Source organism: Chrysochloris asiatica, unplaced genomic scaffold, assembly GCF_000296735.1.
Source record: "Chrysochloris asiatica unplaced genomic scaffold, ChrAsi1.0 scaffold00158, whole genome shotgun sequence".
Lineage (NCBI taxonomy): Eukaryota > Metazoa > Chordata > Mammalia > Afrosoricida > Chrysochloridae > Chrysochloris > Chrysochloris asiatica.
The window spans coordinates 2,076,441-2,086,150 of NW_006408676.1; the positions used below are offsets into that span (position 1 = coordinate 2,076,441).

General features: G+C 41.3%; 1 protein-coding gene across 2 annotated transcripts in view; it reads left to right on the plus strand.

The window, feature by feature from the left end:
* Positions 1–9,710, plus strand: part of NTM (neurotrimin) — a 749,477-nt gene that overhangs the window by 358,192 nt on the left and 381,575 nt on the right. The gene's annotated exons all lie outside the window — the stretch shown is intronic.

A 9,710-nucleotide genomic window follows, 5' to 3' on the forward strand; every position in this document is an offset into this window, starting at 1 on the left:
CTATGAGTCGGAACCGACTCCACTGCACATAACAACAACAAAGGTGATTGAAAATACCACATATGGGTCAGGCACACTTGAGACTGTAAGGTAACTTCTTTGATTTTTTAACACTTTAAAGAGTTACTTTTCAGTGAATTTGCCCAATCTTTGACACGTCATCTGATTTCCTTACTGTTGCTTCCAAAGGCATTGATTGTGGGTCGAAGAAAAATGAAATACTTGAAAACTTCAATATTTCCCATTTATTGTAATGTTCCTTATTGGTCTAGTTATGAGAATTTTTGTTTTCTTTTCATTTTGATATAATCCCATATTGAATAAACAATAAAAAGAAGATGGGAAAATGTACAGAATTACTGTATAAAAGCAAAATAATTGGTCAGTGTTCAACCATTTCTGGAGATAGCAAATGATCAAGATCTTTTGTTATTGAAGGATGACGTTGAAGCCGCATTGAGGGCGTTGACATAAAACCAAGGTCTAGGAATAAATACTACTTGAAATGTTTAAACAAACTGATGCAGCACTGGAGGCACTCACTCATCTATGCCAAAAAGTTTGGAAGACAACTACCTGGCAAACTGATTAGAAGAGATCCATATTTGTGTCCAACCCCAATAAAGGTGATCTGATAGAATGTATCAATTTTCAAACAATATCATTAGTATCTCACAAAAGTAGAATTTTGCTGAAGATAATTCAAAAACTGTTGTAGCAGTATGTTGGCAGAGACATGCCAGAAATTCAAGGTGGATTCAGAAGAGGCCATAGAATGACTGATGTCAGATGGATGTTGACTGAAAGCCAAAAATGCAAGAAAAATGTTTACCTGCATTTTATTGACTATTCACAGGCATTTGACAGTGTGTACCATAATAAAATTATGTATAACATTTCAAAGAATGAGAATCTCAGAACACCTAATTGTGCTCATATAGAACCTGCACATAGAACAAGAGGTAGTCATTAAGACAGAACAAGGTCATAATGCCTGGTTTAAAATCAGGAAATTTGTAAGGGATATATCTTTTATACACAATCCGCACTGATTCAATCTGTATGCTGCACAACTGATCTAAGAAGCTGGACTACATAAAGAAGAATTCAGGATCAGATTTAGTGGTAGAATCATTAACAGCCTGCAATGTGCAGATGGCATAACCTTCCTTGAAGCATTTACTGATGAAGATCAAAAGCTACAGCCTTCAATATGTATCATACCCCATTGTAAAGAAAACAAAAATCCTCACAAGTGGACCAATCAACATCATGATAAATAGATAAAAGATTAAAATTGTCACGGATTTAATTTTACATGGATCTACCACCAACATGCCTAGAAGCAGCAGTCAAGAAATCAAACAACATATCACATTGGGAAACTATGCTTCTAAATACCTCTTTTAAATGTTAAAGAGCAAACATGTCACTCTGAGGTGTGCCTGACCCAAGCCTTGATATTTTCAGTCATCTCATATGCATGTGAAAGGTGGACAGTTGAATAAGGAAGAACACAAAATAATTGAGGCATTTGAATTATAGCATTGGTGAAGAATATTAACTGCCAGAAGAACAAACATTTTGTCTTGGAAGAAGTAAATCAGAATACTCCTTAGAAGGGAGGATGGTGAGAATTTTCTCACATAATTTGGACTTGTTATCAGAAGGGTTCAGTTTCTGGATAAAGTCTTAGTACTTGGTGAAGTAGAGATGTAGGTATAATTATTAGGATGGTACAGAAACAGGTAGTGTTTCATTCTATTGTACACTATTAGTCAGAACTGACTCAATGACAACAATAACTCTTGGATTGTTTGTCTCATTGCTACCAGCGTCTGTGAAATTCAGCTCAGCCCTGGTAGTATAGTGGATTATGAGCTGGTGTGCTAACCTCAAGGTCAGCAGTTCAAATCTACCAGTTGCTCCTTGGGATAAAGATTACCTTCCTGCTCCCATGAATATTTTCAACCTCAAAAGCCCCATACAGGATTGCTTTGAGTTGAAACTGACTCAGTGGCACACAATCAATCATGGTCTCTCCAGGGACTGTCTCTATGAGCATATTCCATTTCTCCCTAGTCTGCATTTGTTGTTGTTGTTAAGTGACCTACATAACATTTCCAAGGAGTGACTCATAGATTTCAATCACTAACCTTGAGATTAGTGGTCTAGTGCTTATATTACAGTGCCTTACCAGGACTCCTTTGCATTTCTGTCACAGGCAGTATAAAGAACACTGGTGGCATCATAGGATAACTACTAAACTGTTATTCACAAGGTCAGCAGTTCAAACTCATCAGCCACTCCATGGGAGAAAGAGGACGTTTTCTACTCCTGGGAAGATTTAGAGCTTCAGAAAACCATATACAGGGTTTCAATGAGTTGCAATCCACTCGATGGCAGTGAATTTGGTTTGTGTTTTAATAGCCAGAATCCACCTTCAGTATGTTGTTGTTGTTAAGTGCCATCAAATCTGTTCCAACCCATAGTAATATATAACAATGCATAGGGTTTTCAAGGAGCGGCTGGTGAGTTTGAACAGGTGACCTGGTGGTTCAAACTGACCTTGCAGACATGTGCAATAGAAAAAAATTGTTACACTGTGAGGAGGACTGAGAAGTTGATCAGAAATGGCCTGTCAAACAAGAGATAAACAGCAGTGATTATATAACCACCCTCCCTGCAAGCACACATACCCAAGATGAAAGTTAGATTGGAGCTCAGAAACCAGGACATCCAGCAGGATGTAGGGCCCTGAAGGAAAGGGCTGGAGCCACTTGGAAGACATAGTCACAGCCATGGATACCTCCAAAATAGAACAGTGGGGCTTCTACCCTCTCCCTACACTTTTGTTGGCCGAGCCTACTCTGAAGCCAGAAAGCAAGGAAGCCTGGAAAATACAGGAAATATAATTGTCTGAGATACAGATATAGGCACAGAAGGCCAGAAAATGAGCTTGAGAAAAGAAAACACTAGGAAGACAGTACCTTCTTCTGAACTCTCATAGTACCCTGTCCTTCTCCCTTCCTAGTGGTGGTGGTGATGTACTTTGGAGTTGGTTCCGACTCATAGTGACCTTGCATAGAGTTTCCGAGGCTGTATATCTTTACGGGAGCAGAAAGCCTCATCTTTCTCCCACGGAACTACTGGTAGTTTCAAACTACTGACCATGAGATTAGCAGCCTGACTCAACCTCTATGCCACCAGACCTCCTTCCTAGTAGTGCTCTAATATGTCACGACTAGAGTTTCCAAGGCAAAGATTGTTCCTTAAATCTTGATTGCATAAGGCAGTATCTGGCACAAAGATATACTGAATGATGAATGCATATGTTTGGAAAATTACAGTATGCTGTAGAAATGTTATAATGATGAAGCCAAAATCATAAATTCTGCTGAGGATGACATGAGTTCTAGAACTTTCATCATTACATGTAACAGACAGATGACCTGACTCTTCTCTCTAGTGCTTCTTGTTTATAGAACTAAACAAAGAAAACGTAGTGCAGTTAATTTAAAAAGTGTTCATGAATAAAGTACAGGCTTGGGGAGGAAAGAAACATTCAGAGGAGTTCAAGTAAAAAAAAACAGTGAGTGAAAAAGTGTCCACAGAGGACAATGCAGAACTTATGGTAACATATTCTTGAGAAGAAAGACTATGCCCAGCAGCAATTGATTAATATAAGGAAAATAAATGCCCCCATGCCTTGTCCTCTCACCCACCGTTCCAACAAAGCCATAGAAATCCAAAGTTTCTGGCTGACCTACCTTCAATTCCAACTCTGCATTGGAAAATTTCTATTAGAAATCAAATTTTCTTTTGAAATTATTATTTCTTTGTATTGCAATACTATTTTATGAGGACAGGCATCCTGGTGTGGCACTGCATGTTAATTCACTGGACCCCAAGGTTGGTTTGAACCACAAAGTCAGCTGCTCAAGCTCAGCAGCCACTCCTCGGGCCAGAACTGACTCCACAGCACTTGACAACAACAGTAATGCATCTAGCAATACAAATGATATTCAGTGTTGCAACATAAGGGAAGAAATCATTTTTGCCAAACTCTGAAAAAGGGATAGGAGCAACATTTTTGCCTTTTCTTTTTGAAAAGATTAGCAAGATGCATCAGCCTTCAGGCTGTGAAACTGAGTTTAGAATCCTCTGCCTGGTCAGTCTGTGACTTCTTTGACTTTTCTAAGTTTCCTCTGTTGGAGAAGTGTGACAAGTTGTTATTCTCAGAAGAAAAGAGCTGTGACTTGGCAAAAGGCCTTGGTGCAGAAAGCATTTTCATCACCAGTTTAACTGATACTAGAGAAATTGCGCTATGATGCTCTCTGATTTCTCTCAGAAAGAAAGCCTCCCAGGCACTGGGCTCTAATCCGCTAGGCCAATGTATTGCAATAAAAATAAAACGATAAGATAGTACTGTGACTGCCACTCCCTCCATCCTCCCCACACTGATCCGGTTTTCTCCATTGCACGTATCATCAGCAGATGTATTTATTTTATGTTTTACTTGTCTCTCACTAGTATATAAGGAGCTCTGGTAGTGTAGTGGTTACGAATCAAGCTGCGATCTGCAAGATCAGCACCTTCTGTGGGAGAAAGATGAGGCTTTCTGCTCCTGTAAAGATTTACAGCCTCAAAAATCCTATACAGGGTCACTATGAGTTGGAACCGACTCCACGGCACATAACAACAACACTAGTAATATAAACTACCAGAACAGGGGCTTTGCTGTTTTTTTGTTTTTAATTTATGGTTCTATTTCTGACTCTAAGGCATATTGTTGTTATTGTTGACAACCACTGAGTCAGTTCAAAGTGACCACGTATATAGAGTTTCTATGGTGCGAGGAGGAGCGACGGGTGAGCTTAAAGCACCGACCTTTAGATTGAAACCAACTTTGTAGTCAAGCGCAGTACCTCACAGCACCACGTGGGGGCTCAATGCCTGTGTTTTAGATAGATAAGTGGATGGATGACTGTACAATCTTTAGTCTCCCAGATACCTTTCCTACTTCATAGCAGAACTTACCTGATAGTTCTGGGTATCTGCCTACATTCTTTTCCAACCATGTGGCTTACACCTCATTGTTAAAGAAAACCAAAATCCCCACAACTTGCCCAATAAGCAACATATCTATCATAAATGGAGAAACGAGTAAATTAGCAAGGTTTTCATTTTAATTGGATCCACAACCAATGACCATGGAAACAGCAGTCAAGAAATCAGATCACATACTACATTGGAAAATCTGTTGCAAAAGTTCTCTTTAAAGTGTTTAGATGCAAAGATGTCCCTTTGAGGACCAAGGTGCACCTAATCAATGTCATGGTATTTTCAATCATATCATATACATGTATCATATCATATACATGTGAACGTTGGACAATGAATGAGGACAACTGAAGAAGAATTGATGCACTTGAATTATGGTGTTGATAAATAATATTAAATATACATGGATTGTCAGAGAATTATAAAATACAACCAGAATGCTCCTTAGAAGCAAGGATAGTGAGACTTTATCTCTTATACTTTGGTCATATAACGAGAAGGAACCAGATTCTGAAGAAGGACATCATGCTTGTCAGAGAGCCAAAAAAGAAGAAGACGCTCAATGAAATTGATTGGCACAGTGTTTGCAACGAAGGGGAAGACCCTCAATGAGATGGGTTGGTACAGTGTCTGCAACAGTGGGCTCAAACATAGCAATGCTATTGAGAATGATGCAGGAATAGGTTTGCTATGAGTTAGAATCACCACTGTAGTACCTAAAAACAAAGATCAGTTGATTCCAAAGTCCCTGAGTATTATTAATTACTAGTGGCTTAAATCAATACACAGGGCTTGTCTTGAAAGTTATTTCCTCTTTAGGAGAGTGGCTGAGAATACAATATATGGTAATCAACAATTCAAGAGGGTTGAGTTTAGCCTGAACTTCAGAAAAGGCTGCCGTTTGACATTGCCCCTTCCCTGTGCAGATTACAGAGAATGAATCTTGATTTAGCAAGAAAGACAAAGTGAGGTTAAATGTTTAAATCAAAATTACATACCACATGAATGACAGAGAAAAGGTAGAGAACCCAGGACTCAGCTTCCTGTCTTAAAAGCTGATCCGCTTTATTCCAAAGACTCAGGGCAGGGGAGAGAAGAACGCCCACCAAGGAAAAGAATGATGAAGTGGCCCTTTAAATATAAATCTCTGGAGGCCCAAACCCTGTGAATGTTCCCTTAAGTATTCAAATGAGATTGCAGCATCAGATTGGTATGCATTAGGCTGGTTTCAATGAAAATTAACATGTAATTGCTTCAAATGAAGTAAGTGAGGAGGTAATCTGTTCTTAAATTGGATTCCCAGGATTTTGTGGTACCATAATGCAGCTGTGAAATGAAATATATTTTAAGGATGGTGTCCTCAAGGGGGTGTAAGGCTGGGAGGGGGAGAGAAATTGAGATGGCACATAGTTGAGGCTCTTTTTCCATCATGCTCCTCAAGCTTAATCTCCTACTCCCAATGGATAGAATAGGGGCCTCCTATCCATGGGTGGTTCCTATTCTCTGCAGCCTGAGCATTCCCCCCATGGGCAACAAATGGTCCTTCTCACCTTCTCACAATGGTTCTGGAGGCACTGAGCCCTGGCAGAGGTGTAACCTCTGTGATCTTCCCTCGAAGCTGAAATTGTGCAGAGAAATACTGATTCTTCATGTGGTCTGTAGTGGGACCATCCATTACTGAGGGTCTAACTGACAGGGTTGGTCATGAAGTCGAACTCTCGGTGCTGGTGGTGATGTGCCGTGGAGTCGGTTCCAACTCATAGCGACCCTGTTTCGGGTTTCCAAGGCTGTAAATCATTATGGGAGCAGAAAGCCATGTCTTTGTTCTGCGCAACAGCGGGTAGTTTCGAACTGCTCATTTGAAGGTTAGCTGCCCAACTCGTAACCACTGCATTACCAGCGCTCCTGGGTAGTGTTAGGAATCAGTGTTGGTTTGACTTATGGTATCAAAGGGCATACATACTTGAACTTGTGACTTGAACTTGAACAAGCAACAGTTGTTTGTTGCTACCACCAAATTCCTTACCACTACCAGCCTATAGCATAGTGGTTACGAAACGAGCTGCGAACCTCAAGGTCAGCAGTTCGAAACTACTAGCTGCTCAGCGGGAGAAAGATGAGGCGTTCTGCTCCCGTAAAAGATTAACAGCCTCGGAAACCCTGTGCAGGGTCGCTATGAGTCGGAACCAACTCCACGGCACATAACAACAACAACAACAACAACCAGCCTGTAATAAGGAGCTCTGGTAGCATAGTGGTTACGAATCGGGCTGCGAATCGTAAGGTCAGGAGTTCAAAACTACCAGCTGTTCCGCGGGAGAAAGATGAGGCTTTCTGCTCCTGTAAAGATTTACAGCCTCGGAAACCCTGTACAAGGTCGCTATGTGTTGGAACCGACTCCATGGCACATAACCACTACCACCACTACCAGCCAAACCAGGCCCTCCAGCCAGCAACTATCTCTGCTAGCGTAGTGCTTATGAATCAGGCTGCTAATCTTACGGTCAGTAGTTTGAAACTACCAGCTGTTGCATGGGAGAAAGATGAGGCTTTCTGCTCCCGTAAACATTTACAGCCTCGGAAACACTATGCAGGGTTGCTATGAGTCGGAATCAAATCAAAGGCACATAACAACAATAATAATGAAGCTCAAGGATGAACCAGGGGATAATTAACCTTCTTACACTTCAGTCAGGATGGATATCAACTGGGTGAAGATTCAGTGCAGGTTAATGTAGTAAAGGGTTTGCCTTTGTCACCCTAGACTGTAATGGGAATTTAGGAGATGGCAGTCCCCTCATCCTGGTGTGGTGTGGTGGGTTAATGCTCTGGGCTCCAAAGTTGGTTTGAATCACAAGGTTGGCGGTCCAAGCTCACCAGCTGCTCCTTGGAAACCCTACACAGGGTCGCTATGGGTCAGAACCGACTTGACAGCTCTTAACAACAACAACAGTCCCCTCATCCTGTGGCATCATTCCTGTCCACTAAAGAGTCCTCCCTGAGGGCCCAGGAGACCTATTGTACCAGGAGAACACAGTCTGACAGAGCAGAGAGATGAAATGGAAACACTGGCATTACCTAGGAAAAGATGGGGTGAAGGTTCAAAGAGGTAAGGGCTGCTACTTATCTAGACAGACACCCAGAATCAGAAAAACATTGCTGACTGTGCTTCAGTTCATGTGGAGATAAGGATTTATAATACACTCTATAAGAATATATGTTTCAATAAAAGAGTCCCTGTCAGAGCCATAGAACAAGGAAATTAATAGGAAATCTGAGAAGAATGAGACCCCGTGAATTCATTGCATCACAGCTGAACCAAGCCCTGGTCTGAGCTCTGCCTGCATTTCCTCCCAGGCACAGCTTGGGTTTGCAACTTAAATGATAGTTTTTTGTTTCGTTTTGTTTCTTTCAATTGTTTCCCCTCCATTCATGTGGCTGTTTTTCTTTCTGCACATAATGAACAGCTCTATGACCGTTCTTTATAACTGATCAGAGCTAATGACTTTTTCAAAAGAAGAAACTGGATTTCTTGAGTTCTCTTGGTGTTTGTGACCAAGAAGAATTTTTAAGGAACACCAGCATGTTTCCACTTTCCCCAGAGATTGATGGCATAATGAATTTGAGTGAGATACAAACAAGTGGAGAGAAAAAGAGTGAGGAGAGGCAACAATCCTTGCTCGGTTAATGTGGCTGAGTTTGGGTCTCTCTGAAACTGTACTAGTAGCCAGGAGGCCCTAGCCAGTGGTTTTTTGTTTTGTTTTTGTCTGTCTTGTCTTGTTTTATTTTATTTTTCTCCTACAGTAGGTAGATCCACAAAACTGCAGAGAAAGTTTCACACATGTTTTTTGCTATGGACTAAATAAAGAGAAGGTAAGATGGAGGGTCAGAGAAAAAGAGGAAGACCCCAACGAGATAGATTGGCCAGGTGGCAGCATTGATGGACTCAAGTATGGCAGCAATAGTGAGGTTGGTCCAGGATCGGACATTGTTTCGTTCTGCTGTACATAGGGTCTCTGTGAGTTGGTACCGACTCAATGGCACCTAACAACAACAAAGAGTGACTACCTGTATTGTCAAATGTTTTTCTGAAACTTTTTATTGTGAATGGATGAAAGTTTTAAAGAACAGTTCATGCTTTACATCCAACAAATCACACATTGTGGTTCATCTCAATGATTACAATCCCCTCCATGTAACAACAATTATCCCACTTCCTCCCTGTGGTTCCTAGTTCCATTCCAGCCTACTTCCCAAGCCCTCTGAACCTTGTTCCTAGGTAAATGTTGCCTTTTTGATGTTGAATGGTTGACCATTCTAGGGTGAGCATACCTCACTGGTGTTGTTGTCCCCTCTCTCTATATATATCTACTGGAAAATTGAGCCATGAGGCTGAGTCCTAGACTGCTGGCGACTGACCTCGACATAGTTGTGTTGTTCACGAGTGTTTGGTTCACGAGGAGGGGAGATTCAGCGGCGATAGGGATAGCGAACAAATACACAGACAAACAGAAGAAGGGAGACAATGAGGCACCCCAAAGCCAGGGTGGATACATCACTGGTGGGCAGGCTTGGGAGTACAGGCATCGTGGCCTCTGCAGGCAGCAACTCACTGCCCTGCAATCTTTACTGCATGCCTTCCAACC